General features: G+C 49.8%; 1 pseudogene; it reads right to left on the bottom strand.

The window, feature by feature from the left end:
• Nucleotides 1–1,449: 1,449 nt before the first annotated feature.
• On the bottom strand, nucleotides 1,450–26,454 carry LOC131402777 (tubby-related protein 4-like; annotated as a pseudogene).

Below are 26,454 nucleotides of genomic sequence, written 5' to 3'. Positions count from 1 at the left end.
TGAATGCCACCCAAGGCGTCCCCTGAGGAGGGGGAGGTGGCAGAAGATCATCTCAGTGGACTTTTTTTTTTTGGCGCAATTAACAATGAGTAGTCAACCAACTACCTAAAGTCCCATAATTTAACCACGTTCTCCCAGTGGTTTATTTCCTCAGTAAACGGTCTGTACAGTTACTAAACAACTTTTTTTTTTCCCTAGAGAAGATTGTGAGACTTTTGTCAAAGAGCTGACTATAACTCTCTCTCTTAATACCCTGGCAAATGCTTAAAATTTTTTTGTTACATTTCTAATCTAGTGGAAACCATTTCTGGTCAATTGCATTTGAATGTAGCCAAGAAGAGGAAAGGAGGGCTTTCAATTGGTATCGTCAGCCTTTTTAGAAAGGGTAGAACAGTGTCATCTCACGGGAGAGAAAATGTCCACTGCTGCATTTTCCAGATTAAACAATAAAAGGGGTGGGGGAATAAAGGCTGCTTCTCAGCTGGTGGGCATCCAGTGACTAGCCACCGCGGTAGCTGAGAAAATCGTTACCCCACCGCACGCCGGGATCTCTCCACTTCTGTCTCCTACCTTCTCCCGAAGTCAATCATACTGAGTCACTGAGCCTACGGAATTGTGACATATTATAAAACTAGTGGAGTCTTCAATGTAAACATCCTCCGAAGAGGAGCGCAGCCCTTGTACGATTTCAAGTCACGCTGCGTGAACCGCCCGTGCGTACATGTGCAGGAGTTCCCTCCTCACCTGCCGTCCCTTCCCCTACATCCTCATGAGCGACGCCTATTTATACCGGGTAATAGCACCCCCATACAAAGCCTACTTTTATTAGTCAAACACAGTGCATTTGCCAAAACACCCTTCATTAATCAAATCACCTCTGGGGGAGTAACAGAATATGTGTGAACTAAATGTTGTTCCCCCAAGAGAACCTGTACCTTCAGGATTTTTGGTTGTGTCTTTTAAAAAAGTTTTTTGTTTTTACACTAGTGGTGATGTTGGAGGAGTAATAAAAGCTAGACATTGTGGAGAATGAAAAGCACGCATACTCCTTAGTCTAAAAGAATAGCAGGCCAGAAGGCAGTCCATGTTTCTGCTGAAGGGCCCCTCGTCCCGCAGCTCACACAGGCACACCAGGAGGACATTCCCACAGCAACCACGTTTCCTAAAAGAACACCAGGTGCCTTGCACCCTTTGCTTCCAAATACCACTCTCCTGTGTTTTGTTTTTGTTTAAAAAGAAAGAAGTAAGAAAGACAATAAAGGAGAATAAAAGCCCAAACAAACGACAGCAACTGAAGGTCAGCGCCTGCCCCGGGCCCGACAGACGTTTCCAGTTCTGCTCCTGTCTTCTGGTCCCCAGCCCCTGGGGCCCGGGCGGGCTCCTCGAGCATCTCCATCAGGCCCCTCTGGAAAGGCTCCTCTCCCTCTCCTCCTCCGCACAGCAGTCTCTTCATTTCAGGCGCTGAGTCACGGTGGCCAGGGCGACGGCGAAGGCCTGCACAGCGGAGAAGGGGTACTGGAAGTCCAGGATGTACGCATTGCCGTCGATCCTTCCAAACTGCATCACCTGGAGGGCGAGGGAGGGAAGCAAAGACATTAAAGCACAAACAAGGCGGGACACAGGGCAGCCGGGTCTGGGCAGCACCTGTTGGAGGCAGATAGCATGGCCTGTGAGATGCCAACAAAAGTGACTCCGATCAAGCTTCTCGATCTAACTACGAGTTTGGTGGAAATAAAGGAGCGGAGGAACATGTTAAACAACGCAGTGGGGAGACAATGAGCAGACCTCAGGGCATGGAAAGCTCCACAGGTCAAATGAAGGGGCTTCCTCATCCAGGAAACAGAAAAAGGAAGAACAAGTAGGAAGAAGAATCTACAGGCTAAAAGGGGCTGACGAGAAATATCAACTGCAACTGTCAATGTCACTACTCAGAGAGGGACAGAATGCCACCGCCTCTTTCCCAAGCCTGCTTGCCCTTGTCATTTCAGTACTCATGGGACCACGTGACATGTATTATTATGCAACATGTTATGTACACTTATTTATTGTCTTTCTTCCATTTTTGTAAACTCCATCAGGATAGGGATTTTCTGTTTTCCTCATCGATCTAATTTCAGCACTTAGAGTAAGGGCTGGCAAACTCTCTGTAAAGGGCCAATAATATTTTAGCCTTTGTAGGTCATACGGTCTTTGTCACAACTGCTTAACTCTGCTGCTGCAGGGCGAAAGCAGCTGTAAACTATACTTAAGTGGACGGGCGTGGCTGTGTCCCAATAAAACTTTATTTATAAAAAGCAGCAGCAGCCGGACTGGCCTGTGGGCCATACTCCTGGCTCAGAGGATTGCCAGGCACACAGCAGGTGCTCAATCAACATTTGTTGAGTGAATTAATGAAAATGAGATTTAAATAGGAGAAGTGAAGGGAATTCCAGGATGGTGGAGGAGGGTAGTTCCAGAACAGTAGCTACACAGCAGGGCTGGGGCAACCGTTCCAGGTTGGAGCAGGAAGAACCGACAAATTACCCAATGTGTTTGCACCAAGAGGGGACTTGCATTCTGCCAGGGAATCCGCGAATGACTTAATAATAAATACACAGAGAAATTAGCAAATAAGCAAGCAAACAAAAACTGGGTAATTATTATGTCTGGGGGACAAAAACCACTCTCCAACAAAAAAAGAAATGTGATTAAACCATATCACATGGCTCAGCTCTGAACGGTACTTACTGGCATAAGGAGGTGACCAGTGACTACTGATTCAACTGGGAAGGGGGGTAGAGAAAGTTCACGTGTGTGTAGTCAGAGGGTGGGGGGTGAAGAAAACAAACCCTCACGTTCCTCAGGAAGAAGTCAATACACAATGCTGAAAACTGAAAAATCACCAAATAGTAGACACCCTGCTCTTTACAAATATGGTGGCAAATACCAGAAAAAAGCCAACAGAGGTGGAAGCACGCCCTCTGGGGGAGGCTGAGGTTTGGGAGCACGCAGGGGCCTGTTAGGGGTCCTCTCGGGTCTTGTAGAAGCATTTGACTTTAAAAAATCAGTACACGTGTTACTCTGATGAGAAACAGACAAGACAGCAAGGGGTACACTGAAAATCACAACTCCACTTGGCCCTGAGAGACACCAGCTGTTTTCCACATTTCCCCTGCGGCCTTTTGAGAAACGCCCCCCCAAGGCCAAGGCACTGATACCCGCCCCCCCTTTAAAGGCCCCCAGAGGCCCGTCAGGATGAGACAGCCGCGCCGTGGCCCCGGGCCAGGCTCTCACCTGCCGCCCCTCCAGCTCCATCTGGAAGTTCTTGGCCGACTCCTGGGTCACCCGCCCCCCGAAGTCCAGCTGGCGCCCCTGCGTGGCCTCGTCCACAGCGGCTGCTTGTTGGCCGTGACGTGCACGAAGCCCTGGCTGCGCGGCCGGCCGTCCTCCCGCTCGCTGGCCCTGCGGCCCTTGGCCTCCTCCGGCTCGCCGGCCGCGCGCAGGCTGCGCTTGCCCTTCCAGCCCGTCTGGCCGCCCTGGCTCCGGGTCACCAGCTCGTCCCCGCTGACGCGCAGCCCGGGCTGGCTCTCCGAGCTGTCCTGGAACCCCTTCCTCTTGTTCAACTTCTTCCACTTCAGCTGGTCTTTCTGACTCTTCTCTTTCTTCTTCTCCCTCCCCAGGCGGGGGCTGGAGATCAGGGAATTCAAGTTGCTCCGAGTCCGAGCCTCCTTCTTCATCTCGCCCTCTGTGATGGCCTGAACGTTTCCCTCCTCGCTCGGCTGTCCAGGCGCTTCCGGCTCTTCTTCCCGAATGTCTCCGGCCGCTGGGGGACCGGACTTTCCGTCAGGGAGAGGACTTCCTGGAAGTTGTCAGCGGTCTCTACCATCACCTCTGTGCCCAGGTGGCTCTGGAGGTCGGCGGGCGGTGGGGACACGAGGGGCTTCTCCACCACCAAGTGTGCCTTGGGGGGAGCGTGCCCTGGGGGTTCTGCACGGGCGGGCATGCGCTGTAGGAACTCCAGGGGTGCAAGGCGACAGGTGGCGGCTGTAAACTCGAGCACGTGCTGCTTCCTGGATACATGGGGAGCAGGGGGCAGTAGCGGGGGGGCGGGTAGGCGGGCTACAGGACCACGGTGGGCTCCTGTTGTGCAAACTGTGTCTGGGACAGGGTGTCTTTCGGGGAGCAGGGAGCCTGCACTCCCGGCAAAGGGGGGGTGTTATAGCTTCCTGGGTAGGGCACTCCCATCCCATAGCCCGTCTGGAAAGTGGCAGTCGGGCTGGCGGGCGACTTGGGGGAGACGAAGGGCACTCGGGACACGTCCAGGTGCTGGCTCTGACCTGCCATCAGAGGGGACAGTTTCAGGGGGTTGGGCACTGCAGTCTGTGCTGTCCTGTCCTGGGGAACCCAGATGTCCTCCCCCAGTACGGGGTCCCACTGGTAAGGGGGCGGCCGCTTCCCGGCCACCGCAGCCTCGGGCAGCGCGGGGTGCCGCAGGGGCTTCTCGACTGGACAGTGCTGGCCCAGCGCCTCGTCCTCGGGGAAGGCCGAGTTGACAGAGTGGGCGCGCTCGCGGGCGCCGTCGGGCGGGCTCAGGAGGCTGTAGGAGGACTGCAGGGACAGCGGGGACGTGCCGGCCGCATGCGCCCCCGCCCCCGCCCCCGCGCCCGGCCGCGCCCCCGCTGCACTGGCTGCAGGTGTAGAGGGCGGGCGGCGGCCGCGCGGGGAAAGGCGCTGCGCCCTTGGGCTTGGCCAGCGGCTGCGGCGGGGCGCACGGGGGCTCGGCCAGCTGCGCCGCCCGCAGCGCCGCCTCGCGGTTGTTCCTGCGCAGCGCGGCGTGGATGAGGCTGCTGTCCGGCCTCTGCGCCGCGGCCGGGCCGGGCCCAGCGTCCCGGCGAGGGCGGGATACCGGGGCGGGTCCCCCGGTGGAATGGAGGTGGAATGGAGTAGCGCGGCCCCGTCAGGCGGTTCAGGGTCGCGCTGGTGCAGGGCTGGGGGACCTTCTCCTCGGTGGCGTGAGCCTCAGGGTGGCCGAGCTGCCTGGGCCGGGGAGGGTGTAGGTGTTCCGGGCGCAGAGCATCGGCGTCCGGGGACGGCACACCTCCTCCACGCTGCCGCTGCTGTCGAAGGTGGTGATCCTCTCGTAGCCCAGGGGCGGCTGATGGTGCGCCGCCGTGGGGTACAGCGAGAAGTCGCCCTTCTTCAAGCACACGTCCACCGGGGGCTGTGGGGGCGGCAGCGGGGGCGGCGGCGCTGCCGTGGTGGGGGCGGCGGGGATGGTTCCTGGGTAGGGCGGTGGGGGCTCATCTTCGCCACCTGGACCTCCTGGAGGGCACTGAACACCACGGCGTCCCCCTCGGCGGCCAGCTGCGGCACCGGCCGCAGGGCCTTGGCTGGCTTCTGCAGGTGCTCGTGGTCTTGGTCTCCGTGGTCCACCACCGACAGCTGGATGGCCCCCTGTGCTGGCGGCGGCAGGGACAGCTGAGGGGGCTTCGGAATGATGCGGCCCATCTCCACACCTCCGAAGATCACCTGTCCGGGGTTGGAGTAGCGGTTGGAGATTGCGTATGGGTTGGCACTGTCACTTGCGTGCTCAGCTGCCCCCACGGCCGTGGTCTGATTGGTCAGGACGTCCAGCTGCACGTTCTGATTGGCCAACAGGGACTGCACCAGTCCTATGCTCTGTGTGGGGGCCGTAGCTTGAGCTGAGCTGTGCATGGGCGCGATGGGGATGTTCACGGTACACGGTGGGTTGTTCTCAGGCACGCCAGATGCTCCCGTCACTGGAAGATTAGAAAAACCAACTGCTTACAAAACAGTGCCATGAAACTGGGTCAGAATAAGCAACTCATCTAGGCCTTTTACGTATAAACTGTAATTCCTACAAACAGATGCCTTTGCGTGGGGAAAGCTGGACCCTTCCTTCAAGTTACACAAAGCTTCTCTGAAGTTTCTGGAAGGACACTGGCAATCGGTGGGCTCTGGAGCTAAGGGCATTGTCAGAGCATTTCAATGAATACTTCTGAACCTTCTGAGTGTGGTGCCACGTGTCTGAATGGTACTATGGCAAATAAATGTTTAAGGACACTTTTTACTCATGATGGTCATAAAACGGCCCATTCTTATGCAAGAGGAGGGCAGTGGTACAGTATGAAACTCCACTGAGGACTCAATGCCTAGGCTTCTGAGTAGGTTTATCCAGGGTTTTGGATTGGTTAGTGTGGGAAGTGTCGTGGGGCAGATGTGTAGCTGAAATTTGTACGTAAATTAATTTTCTGTAAATAGAACCATGTCAAATGCAGTAGAGAAACCAATGATAAGAATCCTTTGGCAGATCTGCATATGAGGGGAAGGATCATTTCCTAACTTTACTGCTTTTTAGCATTTCAAACAGTATATAAGTTAGAGCCACACTGATTAAAACCCTGTAAATCCACCCTATTTGCACACAGGAGGAGTTTAATGGAGTGTGCGTTTGAGCAATCATCTGCAGACCACACGCAGGGCCTCAGCGCCACTGTTCAGTACTGCCCTTTCTAAAGAGCCCACAGAGCACTGGAGGTCTGCTCATCTGGACCTAAGTGCCACGTGACTATGAGCACGTGCGCAGGAAACAGGCATTAACAGGAAATTGCACAGGCTGGCTGACCTTTCACCAGAACTACAGAGGGAAGCCAGTAGTCCATCAAAAGCTAAGCCCACCCTTCGTGCCTGTGACAGACTCATCCCCCTTCCCTGGGGTCCTCCACTGAGACGTGACTGTCCCCTAGCTGCAAGAATCTAGGTCCTGTCTCAAGTTTTCTATGATTCCTGTTCAGATCCCTCTTCCAGATGCTCTCTCCTCCGTATGGAGTACTGAGGGCAGGCATCTTCCCCGCCGAAGGAGAGTCTCTCTGTTGCGTCACCAGCAGTATGTGTAAGCCCTGAGACAAATCATTCCTCCTTTCTCTGGGAAGCACAGACAGTGACGACAACAGCCGCAACAGCTGAGCACGAGAGAGCTAGATTAGCCACATTCCGGGAGAACGGAGGGCGCTAAGGGGAAAGTGTGAAAGCCACTTCTAAATCCAAGGTTCTGAAATAGCAGGAGAGCTGCTATAAAGCTCATGTGTGAGATTTCACCAAACTGCAGGTTTATGGGGTTGCAAAACCTCGCCCATTAGTCCAGAACATCTGCTCCACCCATGAGGAGAAAGTATACCTATCAGAGAACCAAAGACGGCTACTGTCAGAAAGTACAGTAGAATAATTTTACACGCAGAAATCTGGCTGAAGGAAGGTCAACAACGCCCCCAAGTTCAGAGCCCGAGTTGGGACGCGTGTCCCTCCCCATCCCACGGTGAGGTCCAGAGCCCCTCGTTTGAGAATGACAAGATACAGGAGGAGTCAGTGGCCGTGTACGGTTCCTCTGGCTCAGAAGCCAGAGGCTTTCAGAACCTTGCTTGGTTCTAAGTAGAGGAGCCTCTATATTTATAAAATTGCAGGTGGACTTTTTTGAGAATAGTTACATATAAATAATTGGTGGACTACTTAGAAATCATTCTAATAATCAAAATAGGATTCCCCCAGTAGAAAAGACTTAAATTAAGATGCTATGGATCTGAATGTTTGTAAGTTGAGATTTTAAAAACTTATACCAGCTTTGACCTTGAACTCAGACCTGGCCTCTATGCACTGAGACACACTCTGCACATTAGGAGAGAGATGTTCCGCCCCGGAGGTGGGGCAGGTTTGAGAAACTGGGCTCTGTGGCACCACAGGGAGATGCCATTCTCTAAGCAGGGATTGAAAGGATGAGGGCTAGCCTGGGGTCAGTGAGACTGGGTTTCAGTCCTGACTTGACTGAGTCCTGATGAGTCCTGTTAACTTCCCTATCTGGGCATATGACTAAGAGGACTACCGAGAGGATAAAGTGAGATGGTAGAAGTGCTCTGTGATCATGAGCCATCACGGCCACCTCATCGTCCTTGCTCTGGTAGCTCCCCTCCTCCCCAAACCAGTGACAGTAGGTGACCTTTCTCCAGTGACACGCCACCACACCCACCAACCTTACTGAGGAAGTTGTACCTTTTCCAAACCGAGGCAGCAGGCACGGACTGACATGTTGGCATTCTTGACTACTTACCACTCTGTCCCCGTCGCGACCCACTAACAGAGGGCTCGTGACAAACCAGTTGATGTGTGAACACACCTGGTAAATCATCCTCATCTTCACTGACAACATTCGGGTTGAAGACAGGTAAATTAACATACTCCATGGAAATCTTCCGGACCTCTGGGAGATAGATGGTCATCTGCCGCGGCTGGAGATGCAGGAGGCTGGTTTTATAGATTACTGGTGGGAGGAGGAAAGCACGGTTAATAGAGACAAGCCAGAGGAGAGCCAAGGCATCAACAGTCATGGGAAGAGATGTGGGGTGACCTGCGTGGGCAAGGCCGGAGACTCTGAGATCAGCCCTCCACCTCCCCTGGCGCACAACTGGCCACCCCGGCCACGGACTGGATTCGGGAACAACAAATTCTCAGTCTAGCCCAGAATTAAAAACCTATCTTAGACAAATTCTTTTTAGAATGAGCTCGGTTATGACAAATGTATTTTTTAAAAATCCCATTTGCAATCACCAGGATAACTTGGTGGAAACAGTTGTGATAACCAGAGAGCCAAGCTCAGGGGGCAGTCAAGCAGCTACTGGAGGGCAGCTACGCGGGGAGCAGCAATGACACTCGGGCTGTATTCGGGACTGGATTCTGGGCTTCCTGACTTCCAGTTTCATGCTCAGGATAGAGAATCGCGGAGAACTTCCACACAGTTTCTTTAAATGCTAAGATTTAATTTCATTAACAGGGACCTTTAAGAGAAGGCCTAGACTGCAACTAAAATATTTAGAGAAGACAAAACAAGTTGAAAAATAATGAATCTGAATTTAAGTTTCACAATAGGTTAAAATCAGGATGAAACTGTCCCGTCAACTTTCTCTTATGTTTAATACTCTTTGCTGTGAGATATGTAGAGGTTCTTTAATTATTCCTATTCTTATTTTTTATTAAGATGAGCCAAGTTCTACCTGCGAGGCTGTCACCTCACAGCCTGGTGGCTGACTGGCCAGCACTCCCACAGCTCCAGGCCTTCTGCTCTGAAGCACCGTCGTAAGGCTGCTCCTTGGGCTTGAGTGGGCTGAGACGCCTTTTCCACGCCAGGGGTCGTTACAGGTCTTATTCATGTTTTCCTCTCTCTTGCCCACAAAAGAGAGTTTGAATTTTGTCTCAAAAATTCTGGATGGTTCCATATAGCTTAAGAATTAATGCATTAAAGTGCTATTCTTTGTCGTTCAGATCGACAAAAGGATGTAAAATTAAAAATCTCAGGAGGGATGTAAAAAATAATATCAGTTGCCTCCAGGGAAAAAAACTAGGTGGTTGGGGGTGAGGATAAGGAAGATTTTTACTGTATATTCTTTTAAATCTTTTGAATTTTGAATTTATTCCACATTTTTAAAATTAAGAAATGCAAAAAATTAAAAACACAAAAATTTCATGAGCCTGATCATTCTAATTGAAGGAAACAAATTATTCAATGTAATTATCCAATTATTCAATATAAAATATCCAACAGCACTCACTTTTTGAATCTAACAGAGTGTCAAAGATTATTTAATAGGGCGCCATATGTAACAAACCCTCTAGAATCCCAGAGTTAATTTCTTCTCTCTAGTAGAATCATGTGGAAAATTCTTTTAGCTTGACAAATGAAAACGCTCTTTTTAAAAAGGTCAACGATTAGGACAATGATTTCACCGCAGTCACACACCAAGCTTTTGTCTTGGGCACTGAGATTCCTAATACAGGCCCTCCCATCTTAAGGTCCTCCTTGACTTCTTTATGGATCCACTCAACATCCAAGAACTAAGGGCAGAATGAGAAGACCCGTTGAGCATAGGTGCACGTCCATTCCTTTTGTCAACATTTGCTGTAGGCAGATGGCTAAATTCTCAGATTACAGGTGTGGGGTAACCATGCCTCTCACACAGTGGTTATTAGAATCACCATACATATCATGAGGGTGCTGCTGAATTACTGAAGAGCAGGCTTTTGTGGTCATGAGAGGGTTTCCCGGCTGTTGAAAACATGAGAGATTTCTTTCCATTATGTGAATGGATTGTCTATTGTTATTTTCTAAGTCAGTTTTATGTTTTACTTTTATTCTTTTTTTCCTTTGAGCTGAGAAACCTCAAAATGAAAAATCCAAATGCAGCACCATTTAATGTCTCTGAAGATGCATACACAGCAACAGGTCTTTTTAACATCTGCTTTGCAAGAACTATTTGTTTTAAAAGATCTAACTGTGTCTGAAACAACTCTAATGGGCAGATCCAGAATTTTTCAAAAACTATTTTTGGTAGGTTACACAGACCACATTCAAGATGGGGCCATCAGCCATCGGTGAACCCCACTGGCTAAGCTGGCCTTCTAGAGAGACGTGTGCGTGTTAGATGATCAGGCAATGTAGCAAGGTGGGGGACAACACAGGCCCTTAGCCCACACAGAGATGTGGCCATTAGGATGAAGCTGCTTTGAAAAGGACCTTCTGTCATTTCACTCCTTCACGGTCCCCTAGTAAATATGACACGTCAGTCATTCAAGCAGATACAAAAGAGAAGGCAAATTCTGGGTTCTGCCCAGCCTGGTTCTCCCTGGGTTCCATTTTCCTCGATGTCTCAAACTTCTCATGGAGAGGATATTTATCTGGTACTTAGAAATGAAATCCAAAAAGATTTACCACTAAGAACTGTACTAACAGTCAGCCAACTTCTTCTTAAGGTCTTGAACACTTTCTTCTTGACTTTCTTCAGGAGTTTCTTCTGACTCAAGAACCTAAAGACACTGGTACCAAAATCTGTCCACAGTAAAAGACCAGAAATCAAAGTAACCAGAAGCCTATAAGAGCTTTGATAGAGATTTCGGCTATTTTGTCATTTTTGTAAGTCAGGGCTTGTATAAAAAAACGAAAACACCAGTGGCAAAAAAAGAATTTGAGTGATAATTCTAATTTTTGTGAAATCAGAGTGGCTACAGTCAAACTTTGGAGGTAAAATACATGCTCATCTTTTGGTGTCATAAGAGCGCATTTTCTACATTAGGCCACCAAAGGTTGAAATTGCTTATTCAGCCTGAGTTCCAACCGGGACAGTGGGAAGAGAACAGGACGCAGTTTTTACCTGCACCGAGGTTGGTTGGCAGGAAAGCAGCCAAGCCCACAATCTTAAATTTGGTTCCCCAGATATTAGACATGACCTGAGCAAGATAGTTGTGCTGTGGGAAAAAAAAGGAGAAAAATCACAATCTATTTCCATATTTTCTATTGATCACTCAAGAAGTAAGGACGTTAACACTTTTTGCTTAAAAAGCCACACGTGGGCACTGCCAGAAATATTCACTCTCTGTCATTCCACTGTTTTTAAGACCAGTAGCTGCCTACAGCATGTCAGGCACCCATTTGCAAGTGGTGGCTCAGCGAGCTGTCATTCTCAGGTTGGGAGTGGGGGCGGGTGTGTCCCGGTGTGTCCACATGTGTGTAGGTTAAAAAGGCACAAAAGTGATTTGGGCACTTTTTTCTTTACCTCTCCTTCCTCCCAGTCACTGAACCAGAGAGAGCACCTGGCTCTGAACCCATTTTCATCCTTGATATTTCTCCTGGAAACATCAGCTGCACTGATACCAGTATATCCCAAAACTACCCAATTATCTGTTTCTTATTCAATCAAATTTTTAAAAATTTAAGAAGTTATCACTATGCCCAAATCATGCATGAGTGTGTGTGTGTGTGTGGAAGGGCAATAATAAAGATGAATAAAATACAGCTCCTCAAAGAGCTTAGAACCTAATGGAGGAGAGAAGGCCTGTAATTATTTATATACAAGGAAGTGACTGAGAAATGTCCTAAGGGAGTTACAAACAAGATGCTCTGGGATTACTGTGGCTGAGCCAGGGGAGGAAGCCTTCACGACAGAGGGGAAGTTCTATCTGGAAGCACGTGGGCAGAAAGGAGGGTGAGGAGATGGAGCGGGTTACCCAGGCAGGGCAAAGGCACAAAGGCGGGAAGAGGTGAGTCAACAGTGTGGCTCTGGCACCTGGAGAGGAGGGGGTGTCGAGGAGGACAGGAGGGAAAGACAGGCCAGGCCAGGCAGTGGGGCTGTGACCAGGGATTGGCTCCTGCCGACACTGGAGTCACTGAAGGGTCAGAAGCGGCTTGAGGGAGCAGAGGTGAGAAGTGTGGCTGTGTCTCAACCAGAGCTACCTGTGAGGAGATTCCTGTGGCAACAGGGGGATGCCCGAGGTGGGAAGAAGGCCCCTCGGGATGTGGAGGTGACGGGGCATGGAGGAGGGCAGACAGGCTCTGGTTCTCTACGCCCGTGTCTGCAACTGCAGTGACAGGCACGGAGAGGGGGGACCGAGGGTTCAGCGGCCATCAGGCACACACTGAGGAGGGGAGCGGAGCGTTGGATTGGGGGACCACCCGAAAGCCGACACTACCTGAATGATGTCTTCAAAGGGAAACTCTCTTCCCGTCAGGCTGGGCGAGCCAATGGAGGGCTTGCGCATCGGCAACCGTGGAGACCTGGAGATCTCCTGTGCCTCCCGGGACAGCTTGGGGGACTTCCGAGCCTCAATGTTGATCCTGCGGAGGCAAGGCCCCGAGGGTCAGGCGCCCCGGTGGGGGCAGCGCCTGCACTCCTGGCACTCCCTTCACTGTCCACCAGTCACGGTGGATGTGCCACTCCCAGGGGCCACGTCCCTTAATTTACCCAGGCCCCGCCCGCCTGCTTCTGCCTTATGAACACGAGGAAAGAAGGACAGAACTGCATATCGAATAATATATATTCAACAATATAGTGAGGTTCAATCGAGCGATTCATTTGTAAAGAACCTCAGAGAATTAACTTTCTACTGAAAACTTTCTACTGACTAATAGTAAGTTTGGAATCGTCCACATGTCTTCTGCCAGGGGTCGCAAAATTCGTCCTGAGGAAAGTGGCGGGTGGAAGAGGCGTTTCTCACCTAAGTCCACAATGGCGTTACAGTTCCTAACACAGTGCTGGGATTTCAACAGACTTACCTAGCATCTCCCCCCTGCAATATTGACATCAGATCAGTGGATCTAAGTTTTTCTGCTGCCTTTTGATCCTATGTTATATCTCTGTTCCTCAGTTCCTTTGTTTATAACATGGGGACACATGTGTTTAACGGCAGTCTACCCCAAAGAGAGTGTTATAAAAGTGAATATGGTAAGGTTGATGACATTCCCTGAAAGAAAAGCATTAAGCCTCACAGATACTGCTTGAGAGCTTGATAAGACACCTAGGGCTCCCAAAGTGTGGGAGGACAGGGGGACCGAGCTGGTTAAAGCTCTGAGCGAGGACAACTGGCCTGGCTGCTGCGTAGGGGCACTCAACACTGAGAAAGACGGAAGGAAAGAGGACCAGCTCCAGAGACCGCAACATCCGGGAGCTTTCCAGGGACATTTACAGGTGAAAGATTTGGTTGCTTATGTATTAAATGGCCTCTTCTCCTTAAGCAATGGGAAAAGCCAAAACACTGTAGAAGTGTAGAAAAGTTCATAATTTTATTTGTAATTTTAACAAGCCTAGAATAAAGATGAAAAAAATAAATCGAACAGATTGCTGGATATCTGGATATCTATATGGGAAAAAAATGAACGTTTACCCCTAACTCAGACTATACACAAAAATTAATCTGAGGTGTAAATTAATCTGAGATTTAAGTGTGAAGGCTAAAACTATAAAGCTTGTAGAAGAGAATAGAAGAATGTCTCATGATCTTAGGGTAGACAAAATAGGACAAAAGCATTTCCTAAACAGCACACGAAAAGTGCTAATCATAAAAGAAGAAATTCACATTAGACTATACAGCAATCCATATATCTGCTAAAGGACTCATAGCCAGAATACATGAAAACTCCTACAACTCTAAATAAGAGAAAAACAACTCAATAAAAAATGGGCAAGGGGCTGGCCCAGTGGTGTAGTGGTTAAGTTCACGTGCTCCGCTTTGGTGGCCCGGGGTTCAAAGGTTTGGATCCCAGGTGTGGACCGACCCATTGCTTATCAAGCCATGCTGTGGCGGTGTCCCATATGAAGTAGAGGAAGATGGGCATGGATGTTAGCCCAGGCCCAATCTTCCTCAGCAAAAAGAGGAAGATTGGCATCGGATGTTAGCTCAGGGCTGGTCTTCCTCACAAAAAAAAAGGTGCAAAAGACTTGAACAGACACTTCACAAAAGAAGATATCCAAATGGCCAATAAACATAAAAAGCTGCTTAGCATCATCAATCATTGAAGATATTAGGATTAAACTACCATGAGATACCACTATACACCTACCAGAATGGATAAAATTATTTTTAAAAAATGACAATACTCTGTAGGTGAAGATGGAAGCAGCTAGAACTCTCATATACTGCTGGTGGGAATTTAAAATGGTACGACAGGCACCTTGGAATACTGTTTGGCAGTTTCCAATAAAGTTGAACATACGTCTACCCCGTGGCCCTACAACGCACTCCTAAGCATATACCTGAGATAAACGAGTGCATACGTCCATAGAAAGTCTTGTAGAAGAATGTCTACAATGGTTTTATTCATGATAGCCCCAAACTGGAAACTACCAAACATTCAATTGGTAAACGGAATAAACAAATTGTAGTATATTCATTACAATGGAATTCCACAGAGCAAAAAAGAAAAACTGTTGATACACGCAACAACATGAATGAGTCTCACAATCATTATGTTGATTAAAAAAAGCCAAATAAGAAAATAGGACATGTGGTTTGACACCATTTATATGAAGCTCAAGAGGAAGCAAAACTCATCTATGCTGACAGAAGTTAGAGCAGTGGTTACTCTAGGGAGTGGGTATCGAATGGGAAAAAGTACAAGGGAACTTTCCGGGATGATGGAAATATTCTTTATCTTCAACTGGGTGGTGAATACACTGGTTTACCAACTGCACAATGCATTATGTGTTTACAATCTGGGCAGGTACGTATCTGCACGTACATTAGACCATCATTTCACACAGCATCAAGAATTTTAGAGCTAGAAGGATCTTAGTGAAGATCTGCTCCACCCTTTAACTTCATAGACAAGGAAACTGGTCTCCAGGTCATGGATCAACGTTACATTCTGAGGTTACAGAGCCCTCGGTGGCAGGGTCAGGACCAGCAAGGCAGGGTTTTTTATCTATGACACTGCAGGCCCTTCCATCTGCTTTTAGCTTTTTGCCACTCTTTAGGCCAAACCCTTAGGATAGAAATTTTTTTGTGTTTGTGAAGAAGATCAGCCCTGAGCTAACATCTGATGCCAATCCTCTTCTTTATTTTTTTGCTGAGGAAGATACCCTGGGCTAACATCTGTGCCCATCTTCCTCTACTTTATATGGGACGCCACCACAGCATGGCTTGACAAGTGGCACATTGGTCTGCGCCCGGGATCCGAACCTGCGAACCCCGGGCTGCCAAAGCAGAGCACATGAACTTAACCGCTATGCCACTGGGCCGGCCCCCCAAACATTTTTTTTAGAATACTATTTTTTCCAATTACAGCATCAAAGGCATTTGATTCGGCATTCCTTTCAACACATTACATACACTGTAAAACCTCTGTCTTACTGTTCTCAGACCAGAAATAAAAACAAGTAATCCAGAAAGCTACGGCCGCCCCTGCCACCCACCACCAGTGCTGACCCCTAGAAGTTCTGAGGGTTCAGCAAACTTCTTCCTGGGGATCTTTTGCTGTCCTGAAGGGAAGAGTAAAGGAAAGCTATAATTATCACAGGCAGATCTTCCAGACGACAGACTTGGATTGCCTCTTGCTATGCTCCTCTGGTGTGCGTTAATGGGATTCTGCTGCAGACACAACACAGACACACCTCCAGAGGCTCAAAAAGGGAGGACGCCCCTACAGACCAAGATTACCTTGGGAGTTTGGGTGATTTGCTAGCTCGGGAGATTTTGGGAGATTTCTTGGCAGCCCAGTCGTCACTCAGTTCGATGTCACTGGAGTCTGAGCAGTTGCAGCTGTCGATCATGGTAGAAATCAAGCTGTTTCCATAGATTTCATCGGGTAAGATACCAAGCAGTAGATTTTAGGGAAGTGACATCAGTTAGACCCTCACGACGATCATTACTAGGAACTAAGGACAGCCTGACCCTATAGGCAGCCGTTTGAAGTCTACAGGTTGAAACAGAAAGGAGCAGAGCATTGTCTTCCTTTTACATTTTTATGCCATTATATTTTCTAAGCAAAAGTAGTCCATTACTTCTGCGGTTAGCAAATGGGCGTGGAATTTTAATGCCTCTGGAATGTACAACAGTCTGGCACTGTTTACTGTGCCAAACCTGGCAACAAAACGGCCGCGCTATTGTGCCTCACCACACACCAGGCTCCATCTGGGTTCACACGGGCAGCCTGGGAATCCAGGCCGGTCAAGGGGCTTGCTGACTCACTGACTCCCCCAGAACCTGCTTCTGCCCTGGGACCGGGGAAGGCCCTTGTTGGTTCTGGGCCTGCTCTGGACTCAAGACCTGGCAGAGTTGGGTCCATTTCAGGGACTCCGAGAAATTTATGTCTGGCGTGTCAGAACCGTCTCCTGGAACCGCCACAAGGATGCTTGTAGGGGGGGAGGGGGTGGCTATCCCACCTGCTAGAGGTGCCTGCCTGCTTCGAGCAACGGCTGGAAGAAGACCTGTGTGGCAGGACTTTCAGTGGGAGCTTTGGGTTCTCCTGAGGGTGCCTGCGTGGAAGCCACTCAAAACAACCTTGTCAATTGGCCATTAGGTAGAAGATTAGAGGCCCCAAGGCAGAAGACGACAGACACAGCAACGGGGCGATCACAAAACTGCAGAGTAGATGAAGTCCATGTTTAACATCCTCCTCAAAACCCCTTCTCCTTTGCTGCCTTCCTCACACGGCCTCACATCCCCTCACATCCCTTCACCACCCAAACCCTGCTCTGCCCCACCCCAGGTCTGCCCTCACTGGAAGTACCTCATTCTTCAAAATCACTTTGTTTTGCTGACAAAAGCCTCATTCCCTCAAGGCTCCAAGAGCCTTGCCAGGCAATAAAAAAGCTGCATCATTCAATCACAATGAAATAATTTATAGACTATGAGCGATTTTACCATTCAAAAGGGCTGTTTACATTTGAAAGAATGAGTTTGTAATCCAAACTAATCTCTGTTTCTGAACACGTGGAGGTGACATCTGTGTGGAGGTGACATCTGTGAACAGGGCCTCTCTGAGGGCCCTGGAGGCAGAGCAGAACAACTTGGCGTGCTACTTGGAAGGAGACTAGCTGACGCCCGATCGGTGTTACTACATCGGCCTCTTCATCAACTACTTCCTGAATCAGAAGGCACGACTCGTGAATCCAGCAAGCTGGAGTGGTGTGCATCTGAGTTCCATCAAATAAAAAGGCTTAATTCACACGGCCCAAGCAGTGCTTTACATTATTTAACTTAGGAGCCCTAGATCAAAGGAAGTTTGGCCACGATTCCAAAATGCATATAAGCCCACAGAACGCTTCCTCTGTGTTCATGAGCACAGAGCCAGTTCACCGACCTGAGGAAATTCAGTAATGTATTGTCCACTCAACATCTGATTGACTTGCTGATGCCGGGGTTTTGTAATTGCTGGATGTCATACCCTTTGCTTTTTTCCTTTACTCACGTCTTAGTCTGTGTGGGCTGCTATACCAAAATACCACAGACTGGATGGCTTATAAACAATAGAAATTTACGTCTCACAGTGGGGAGGCTGGAATTCCGGGATCAGGGTGCCCGCATGGTGGGGTTCTGGTCACGGCCCTCTTTGGGGTTGCAGACGGCTGACTTCTTGCTGTGTCCTCGCATGGCAGAAGGGGCTACTTTCTGGAGCCACTTTTATAAGGCAATAATCTCATGATTATAAAGGCTCCGTCCTCATAACCTAATCACCTCCAAAGGCCCCACCTCCTAATTCCATCACACTGGGCATCAGGATTACAACATACGAATTTAGGGGGGCATAAGCATTCATAACCACTTTTATTTTATTGTCTGTCTCCCCAACTAGTGGAAGGAGAGTTGCCTGTCTCGCCTCCTGCTGTAACTCTAGAGACCAGAACAACGCAGAGACTGGATAAATACTTCCTGAAAGAAAAACGAGGTCTCTCCCTGCTGCCTGGCTGCACCCCAGACTAACTGCAGCAGGATCCTGGGAGTGGACGCGGGCACTGTCGATTTTTAAGGCTCCCCGGTGATTCCCATGAGCAGCCAGGGCTGAGAACCACTTGCCCAGGAGCAGAAGGACTTCCCCATAGAACGGACTTAAAGGGGGCGGCGTGAGAAGAAGGGAGTTGCTTTCTGAGACAAGCCCCAAGTCCTGCTTGTTCAGTGTTACAGTTACACACTTGGAGGCTCATCACTCTGCTCCCTGTCGTCAACAACTAGAAATTCAGTGCAGCACGTCAGAGTAAGACCCAGGGAGCCTGGGGGTGATGGACATCTGTACCTCTTATTTCTAGAGATTCTGTCATTAATTTATCATGAAAATTCTGGAAGAAACATACAAGTTGTAGATAAATGTAAGTTGATATTCCTCTTTGAGAACAGAAGGCTGAACTGTACTGTTTGGGGCTTCACATCCCAGTTTTGTCAGTTTGCAAGAATATGCTTATTTCATCTGGGTTGAGGCCTTTTCAAAACACACAGCCCAAATCAGGTATCTTTTTAGAATTTTAAAAAAATCTTTAAGCACAGTTTCAAAGCTTTTAAATAAAAGTTCTGTCTTAGTCTGCTTGGGCTACCATAACAAAATACCACAGACCAGGTGGCTTAAACAAGAGAAATTTATTTCTCACAGTTTGGGAGGCTGGAAGTCCGAGATCAGGGTGCCAGCATGCCAGATTCTGGTGAGGGCTGTCCTCCTGGCCTGCAGACGGCCACCCTCTCACTGTGTCCTCACGTGGGCTTTCCTCAGCGTGTGTGTGTGTGTGTGTGTGTGTGTGTGTGTGTGTATGCAGGGAGATCTCTCTTCCTCCTCTTACAAAGCCACCAATCCTACTGGATTAGGATCCCACCCTTACAGCTTCATTTAACCATAATCACCCCCTAAAAGCCCTGTCTCCAAATACAGTCACATGGGGGTTAGAGCTTCACCATATGAACTTGTGGGATGGACACAATTCAGTCCATACATTCCGCCCCTGGTTGCCCCCTTATTCATATCCTTCTCCCACGCAAAATACATTCATTCCATCCCAACACTCCCAAAAGTCTTAACTCACTCCAGCATTAACACTAATGTCTAAAATCCAGAGTCTCATCTAAATATCACCTGAATCAGAAATGGGTGAGAGCCAAGATACGACTCACACTGAGGCAAAACTCCCTTCCAGCCGTGAACCTGTGAAACCAGACAAGTTACGTGCTTCCAAAACACACAAGACGGCAGCGGGCCAGGCACAGGGTGACATTCTCATCCCAAAGGGAGACACAGGAGAGAAGGAAGGGCCCCAGGCAAGTCCAAAGCCTAGTAAGGCGAATTTCTAGACCTTAAGGCTTGAGAATAACCCTCTTTGGTTCAATACTCTGCCCTCCAGGCCCACTGGGGTGGCAGTGTCACCACACAGCTCGAGGTGAGGGTCCCCACGGCTCTGCGGGGCTGGGGTCTTGTCCTCAAGTCTCCGGGTGGAGGCTGTCTGGCCTGCTAAAATTGAGGCAGTGGCCCTGATGACCTCTGAATCGCTTTTGGGGTCATTTTTCCCTCTTGAAGAATAGTGCATGTTCCTATCCGACCAGCTCCATCATCCCGTCCTGTCAAATCCAGGAAGTCAACAGCCTTCCTTCGTCTCAGCCCGTATGGACAGGCTGAGAACTTTCCAAATCTCCAAGTTCTGGTTCCTTTTTGCTTAACAATTCCTTCTTCAGTGTGTCTCTCTCCTCTCTCATTTTACTATAAGCAGTTAGGAGGAACCAAGCCAATCCTCCAAAACTACTTAGAAATCTCTCAAATATCCAATTTCATTTGCTTGCAAGTTTTATCTTCCACAAAACACTAGAACACAGTTCAGCCAAGTTCTGTGCCACTTTACGACAAGGATCGCCTTCCTCCAGTTTCCAATAACATGTTCCTCATTTCTGTCTGAGACCTCACCAGACATGGCCCTAATATCCATATTTCTAATGTGTACCTCAAAACCCTTCCAGCCTCAACCCATGACCCAGTTTCAAAGCTGCTTCCACATTATAGGTATTTGTTACAGCAGTTCCCCACTTCTTAGTACTAAAATCTGTGTTAGTCAGGGTTCTCCAGAGAAACAGAACCAATAGGAGGCAAATACATATACACACACATACAGAAAAAGAGAAAGAGATCATAAGGAGTTGGCTCACGTGATAATAGAGGCTGACAGGCCCCAAGGTCAGAGTGCCAGCCTGGCTGGGGTCTCGGCTTTTGGATGCACACCTTGCTGTGTGCTCACGTGGCCTTTCCCCAGTGTACGCGTGCGTGTCGAGAGAGAGCTCTCCCTCTTCCTTTTCTTTTTTTTTTTTTTTTTTGTGAGGAGATCAGCCCTGAGCTAACATCCGCCAATCCTCCTCCTTTTTTGCTGAGGAAGACAGCCCTGGGCTAACATCTGTGCCCATCTTCCTCCACTTTATATGGGACGCCGCCACAGCATGGCTTACCAAGCAGTGCATCGGTGCGCGCCCGGGATCCGAACCAGCGAACTCCGGGCCGCCGCAGCGGAGCGCGCGCACTTAACCGCTTGCGCCACCGGGCCAGCCCCTCCCTCTTCCTTTTCTTATAAGGCCATCAATCCTATCCAATTGGGACCCCACCTTCCTTAAAAGCTCTATCTCCAAATACAGTCACATTGCGGATTGGCGTTTTAACATGTGAATTTTGGGGGGGACACAATTCAGTCCATAGCAAGCTCTGACTAAAGATTTCCTTTGGAAAATTTGTGAACTTTTGCTAAACAAAAATTATTGGGATTCATGCTATCTATTATAAAAACACACACTGGTAATTCTGAGAAACACATTTGTTAAGTTACTTGGGGGACATTTACAACAGGGGATCAAAAACTTCAGAGCATAGCAATCCCCTGGGGCCCCCACTAAGTTGCAGATTTCTAGGCCTTGCCCCCAACATGCTGAACCAATCTAAAGGGCAGGCCTAGGAACCTGGATTGAAGTAAGTATCCCAGGCGATCTGCAGGAAGGTGGCCCATGGACCACATCTGAGAAACGACGACATGGAGGACTGAGAGAGTTCATCAGCTTCTCACGATGAGCAAGTCCTGGCTTCTCAAAGTCAGGAACCCTCTCCTCTCTGAACCAGGTTACATCTACCACTCGGTTGGCAATTAGTCATGTTCTGCCTTGTGACACATCGTCTATTTTCGTCTCGAGGTATTTAAATCTTGACTTTTTTATTGAACTTTTCAAGTGTTAAGTTGTCTTTCACCCAAAAGGGATCATGAACTCCCTGAAAGCAGAGATGCCCTGGCACTGCTTCACAACCACAGGAGACTCGAGGACCGTGTACAAGGCAGGCACTCAATACGTCCCGCCTATCTGCTTTGCTTTACAACTTTTTCATTATAAAAACACAACACCTCCTTCCCCACAGGCCTGTTAGCAACCGGGCCAGCCTGTGTTGGGAGGAGCTGACAAATGTGACCACTACGGAGAAGCAGGCCCTGGGACGTTCAGGTCAGGTCCACGCAAGCAAGGTCTTAGGAGGCTGCAGCCTTGTCCCTACAGCACAGCCCCCGCTGCTTCTGTCCAGTTCTTCAGTGGGAAATTGACGCACCGGAGCGGGGGAACAGAAGCAAGCTCTTCACATAAGTTCCCGTCAACACTGAATCCGAGCATAGGTTTTATAAAACTGCATACACGGGAGGAACCTTAGAGACAACGACCCTGCTGAGAACCGGCGATGCGCCCTCAGGTTCAGGACCTTTCCCAAGTCCCCCCATCAGTCATCTCTAACCGCCATGGCTCCTGTCTTCTCTCTTCCCCTGAAACTGCAACTTCCTTCTAAGTTCATGTGCACTGCTCTCTGGCTTCTCTCACTTTGCCTTCCTTCCTTCTGAATCTTCCCTCTCCCTCCTTTCCACCTGCCTCCTACCAGCCTCCAATTCTTCTCGCTCTCCCTGCTCTTGGTCCCAGGTCATCACATGACTCAAAAGACGAAATAACTGACTAATATCCAATTTTTAAAGTATAGTTTCACTGCTTTCAATTTTACACGGTAACACTGACAGCAGAATGTTGCTACAGATGCGGAGCATTCCAATAAAGAAAAGCAGACAGCAAGTGGATCGACTGTAAAATACTGAGGTGGGCAATTGAGGCCAAGGTTGAAAAAGCCCATTGCACGTGACACTCGGCTAACTGGTGATGCTACACGGCGCAGCGGCTTCAGGGACCGGGGGAGAGGCCAGTCTAATGGGCGGGAGAGGGAACAGGAGATGGGAAGTGGAGAGAACAAGTATGAACTAATGAAAACAAATCTAATTCAACCCACGTTGTCCCACGGTCAGGCGCTTGCCAGGCACTGGGGGTACAAAGATGACTCAGTTCCCTCCCTCCGGGCCCTCAGGATTCAGGGACTGTGTGCCCCGAGGGATACCAGCAGCTCAACTGACTGAGGGGCGATGGGCACAGAGGGGACAGCTGCTCGCTCTGCTCTAGGTGACGGGCAAGATTTCACAGGGAGGCGGGGGAACGTTTGAGCCGGCAGGTACTGCTGACAGAGGCCACAGACCTCGACTGTGACTACAAACAAAAAGAGCAAAGTCCCTTCCCTGGAGGCTCACACTCTAGGGTCCCAGAGAGAGGTGTGCAGTGAGCCCCCTGAATACGGCAACGGAGTCATGAAGATTGGTATAGGAGAGTCTTTAGAAGGAGGGAGTGACTGTCATGCGAAATCTTTACGGACCAGCAAGAAAGTCTCCTTGGTCATCAGCTAAAAAGCAGCTAAGGGTGGCTTAGCGAGCGCAGAAGCAGGATCCCCGCAGGAGGCTGAGGAGCAGGCTGAAGGTCTGAAGCGTTTAATCCTGTCACTCGCTCTGGGGGGCAGCGACGGCACCTCACTACTGTTTTGACGGTCTCAACAGCACATTCAGGCCCTCAGTGGATACCTGACAAATAACTGAAAGAGGAGGCTGCCATTCCCAAAAGACCCGTGCCAGCCTCCCCTTGATGACAGCCGATGTCTCCTCCCCCCACAGCCCCAGCCACACGGAGCCTCAGGAGCGCTCTTAAAAACCCGTGGGAAAGTCCACTTAGGGAATCGGTAACTTCAGCAGGATTTTGGAAACGGAGTAGATTCAGGGATGTTCCACGCTAGCCAAACGTTCACAGATAGGCGTTACCTGTGCGTGGGCAGTCAGGAATACCAGTCCGCACCCCCCGAGAGGGGTCTGCAGTCCCTGGCGAGGCGCCCCCCTGCGTTGCTGTCTGAGCGCGGGTCCGTGATGACGAGCTCCGGCGCAGCTGGCTGACGCGCCGCCCCTCGAGGACGCGCACGAGCCCGCCCGGGTGCTCCAGGCAGAGCGTGTGGCACGGGCCGCCCACCTCCGGGCCGCGCTCTGTGCGCTTCACGGTGCGGCGCAGACGCTCGTTGCCGGCCGAGGGGCAGCTGACAAAGTCGCGCGTGTTGTCGGGGTCCGGAATCGGGGGCTGGAGGCAGGACGTGGAGAGAAAAGAGCGTGCACATCACTGATTACCCTGGCGGAGCACTGGCTGGCGGCTCGGGGAGGGTTAACTCTGCGGTGCGGGACAATGACTCCCAACTCTGGGCGCACGTCACAACCTCCTGGCAGCTTTCAGAGACCTCAGCCCGGATCCCACCACAGACGATGGAACTGGAATCTTGTGGGGGTGAGCCTGGGCACGTGTGTGTTCTAAAAACTCCCCAGGCGATTTTAACGAGCAGCCAGGGTCCAGAATCACTGGTGTGGAACCAAGAGTGTAAAGCAACTTGAAGAAAATATCACAACAGATTCTAAAACTCGGATGTTTTAGGAAAAAATTAACCAAGAAGTCAATCTGATACTTAGAAGCAGAGACAGAAAACAAAAAAGAGAACACAGGAAGCAACCTACATGCAGAGGGCCAGAGGGAACGGGGAACCCACACTGGAACAGCCACAGGCAGGTCCAGTCCACATACCACCATAGCGACAGACCAGTTCTCAAGCTCCAGTCAGCATAGAGGACGCTGACAGCGAGGGCTGGGTGAGGGCCGCCCCTCCGCACAGTGATGAGGAGAGCAGGCCCCGGGATTGACAGGGTCCCATCCTGACCGTTCCCCTAACGAGCCACAGAGCAAGTCCCTCACTTCTAAGAACGCGTTTCCTGCTTTCTCAAGAGGGGATAACGGCAGCATCTGCCAGGGAGTCAGGACTGAACAAGGCAGACTGATCATCAGGACGACAACGGCAGCCACGCTCGGGATACTGCCTCTGCCATGAGAAAGCTAATGCCTATCACACAAGGTGACTCTCTTGTGGACACTAAGGGTGATGCTAGGGACAGACTGCGCGCGTGGGAGACCGAGGTGGGACTTTGCGGAACCGCACACCTTCATCTTGCAGAGGAGCAGACGTGACTTCTGTGCTCCTGCTCTGGGACTCTCGCCTGTGTTCCTTGTCTCGGCCCTCCTCTTGGCGAGCCTTCGGGAACAGGCAGCCAGCACGAGTGAGGAAGGAGGAGAAGGTGAGTGGAAGGGCTTCACCTTGATGGTGGGGATGAAGGCAGTGGGGAGGTGGGAGCAGAGGCGGGGGGGCGGGGTCAGCTTGCTGACATCCTTGTCCTCTCGCAGGGCGCTGGCAATGGCCTGCTGGCACAGCAGCTGCAGGCCGGACACGCGGTGCTCCACACGGACCACGTACAGGGCTGGTCCTGATGCCATCAGCAGCCACGAGTCCCGGTGTCCCCAGCAGATGGAGATGATGGGGCGCTGCCAAGAAGTGAAGGGAGACTACGCTTAAGCTGTCGCTCTTGTAAGCAAAGATCATGCACGCTTGTGTCAAGCCAATTCAAGTGACCTGATAGTTCATGAGGATATTGGTTTTAAAAAGCACAAGAGAGGATGTTAAATACCATATTACAAAAATTCAGTATTTCCATTGAAAAGCAGTTAGATCCCCAGGCCACAGCACAAAGCACTGGAAAAGTTTTACAAAGTTCTTTTACACGTATTATCTCATTTAATTTGGTGCCATAAAACCTAACTTAGCTCTTATGACGTTTCTCCCAGGAGATGCAATCAGCCTGGGGGACTGTACCGCATATTCCTTACTGAAGCTCTGCTATCTGGAACCCCAAGTAACTGGTGGTAGGTATTCCCATGGCTTGGGGAGGTGGGGAGGAGGCAGACCAGACGGCTCTTCCCTTTTGTCCCGACAGGGAGCATTTTAGAGTCAAACCATCACTGGATTTGGGGTCATGAGCTATGTGACCTGGGAACTATGATGTAACCCTTGGAAGTCTCCTACTTTCTCATGAGCAAAATGGGAGCTGTGAGGACTAAAGGAGATGAAAGACGTCAAGTGCTCTGGGACCTATCACCAGTTATAACCCATAGATATTAAGTCACTGTTATTCTCAGCCATCCTCGAGCTGATGGGGCAGAAAGAAAGTAGAAAGCTATCTGGAAAGGGGAGAGAGGGGAACACAGCCCCTGTGGCAGCTGCTCGAGGGGTCTGTGGCCATCATTTGCTTTGAAAAGGCAGGCTGAAATCCAAATGTGCAAGTTAGAAACTAGTTGTACTGAAAAAAATCCAAAGCTTTAGGGGTGCCATCTATGTAAGATGAGCCAAGGAAGAAAGAGGGAGGTGGAGGGAGTGATGGAGAAGCAGCGAGGGAATTTCTTCACTCCGATCTGGACAGATGGAGTTCTAATTTAATGAGGTCTTGAGGGGTTTCAATGATCAGAAGTGGGGCTATCAGATCTTTTATATGAATGACAGATAGGAACAGAGTTTTCCCAACACTTTAGTGACAAACATTAAGATAAAAGGAACACATGAAGACGCTTGCTTAAAATCGCCTCCAGGGTCGGCTAATCCTGGTTTGAACTTCAAAACACAATGCGGGGCTGAAGATAATTCATCTTCCATTTCCATCACAGTGAGGCCAGGCAGTCACAGCCTGGTGGACGAGGACCACGGAGCCTAGAACTCAAGTCTGGGGGCTTCCGGCGTACTTCCAAGATGGGCCTCCTTCTAAGAGGATCCCACGCGGAGGGTGGACCCCAGAGAGACGCCTGTTAATTTAGAGCAAGGCAGAATCTCTGCTGAAGACAGGGCAGACAGCACATTAAAAATACACACCAAATGTATTTGGTATCATCAACCCCCTTACGTGCAGGTTAGGACTAAAGTTCTATTCCTACCAAAGTCAT

The sequence above is a fragment of the Diceros bicornis genome, unplaced genomic scaffold (assembly GCF_020826845.1).
Source record: "Diceros bicornis minor isolate mBicDic1 unplaced genomic scaffold, mDicBic1.mat.cur scaffold_263_ctg1, whole genome shotgun sequence".
NCBI classification, from domain to species: domain Eukaryota; kingdom Metazoa; phylum Chordata; class Mammalia; order Perissodactyla; family Rhinocerotidae; genus Diceros; species Diceros bicornis.
The sequence above is the reverse complement of the archived record's forward strand: the minus strand, read 5'-3'. Positions and strand labels throughout refer to the sequence as shown.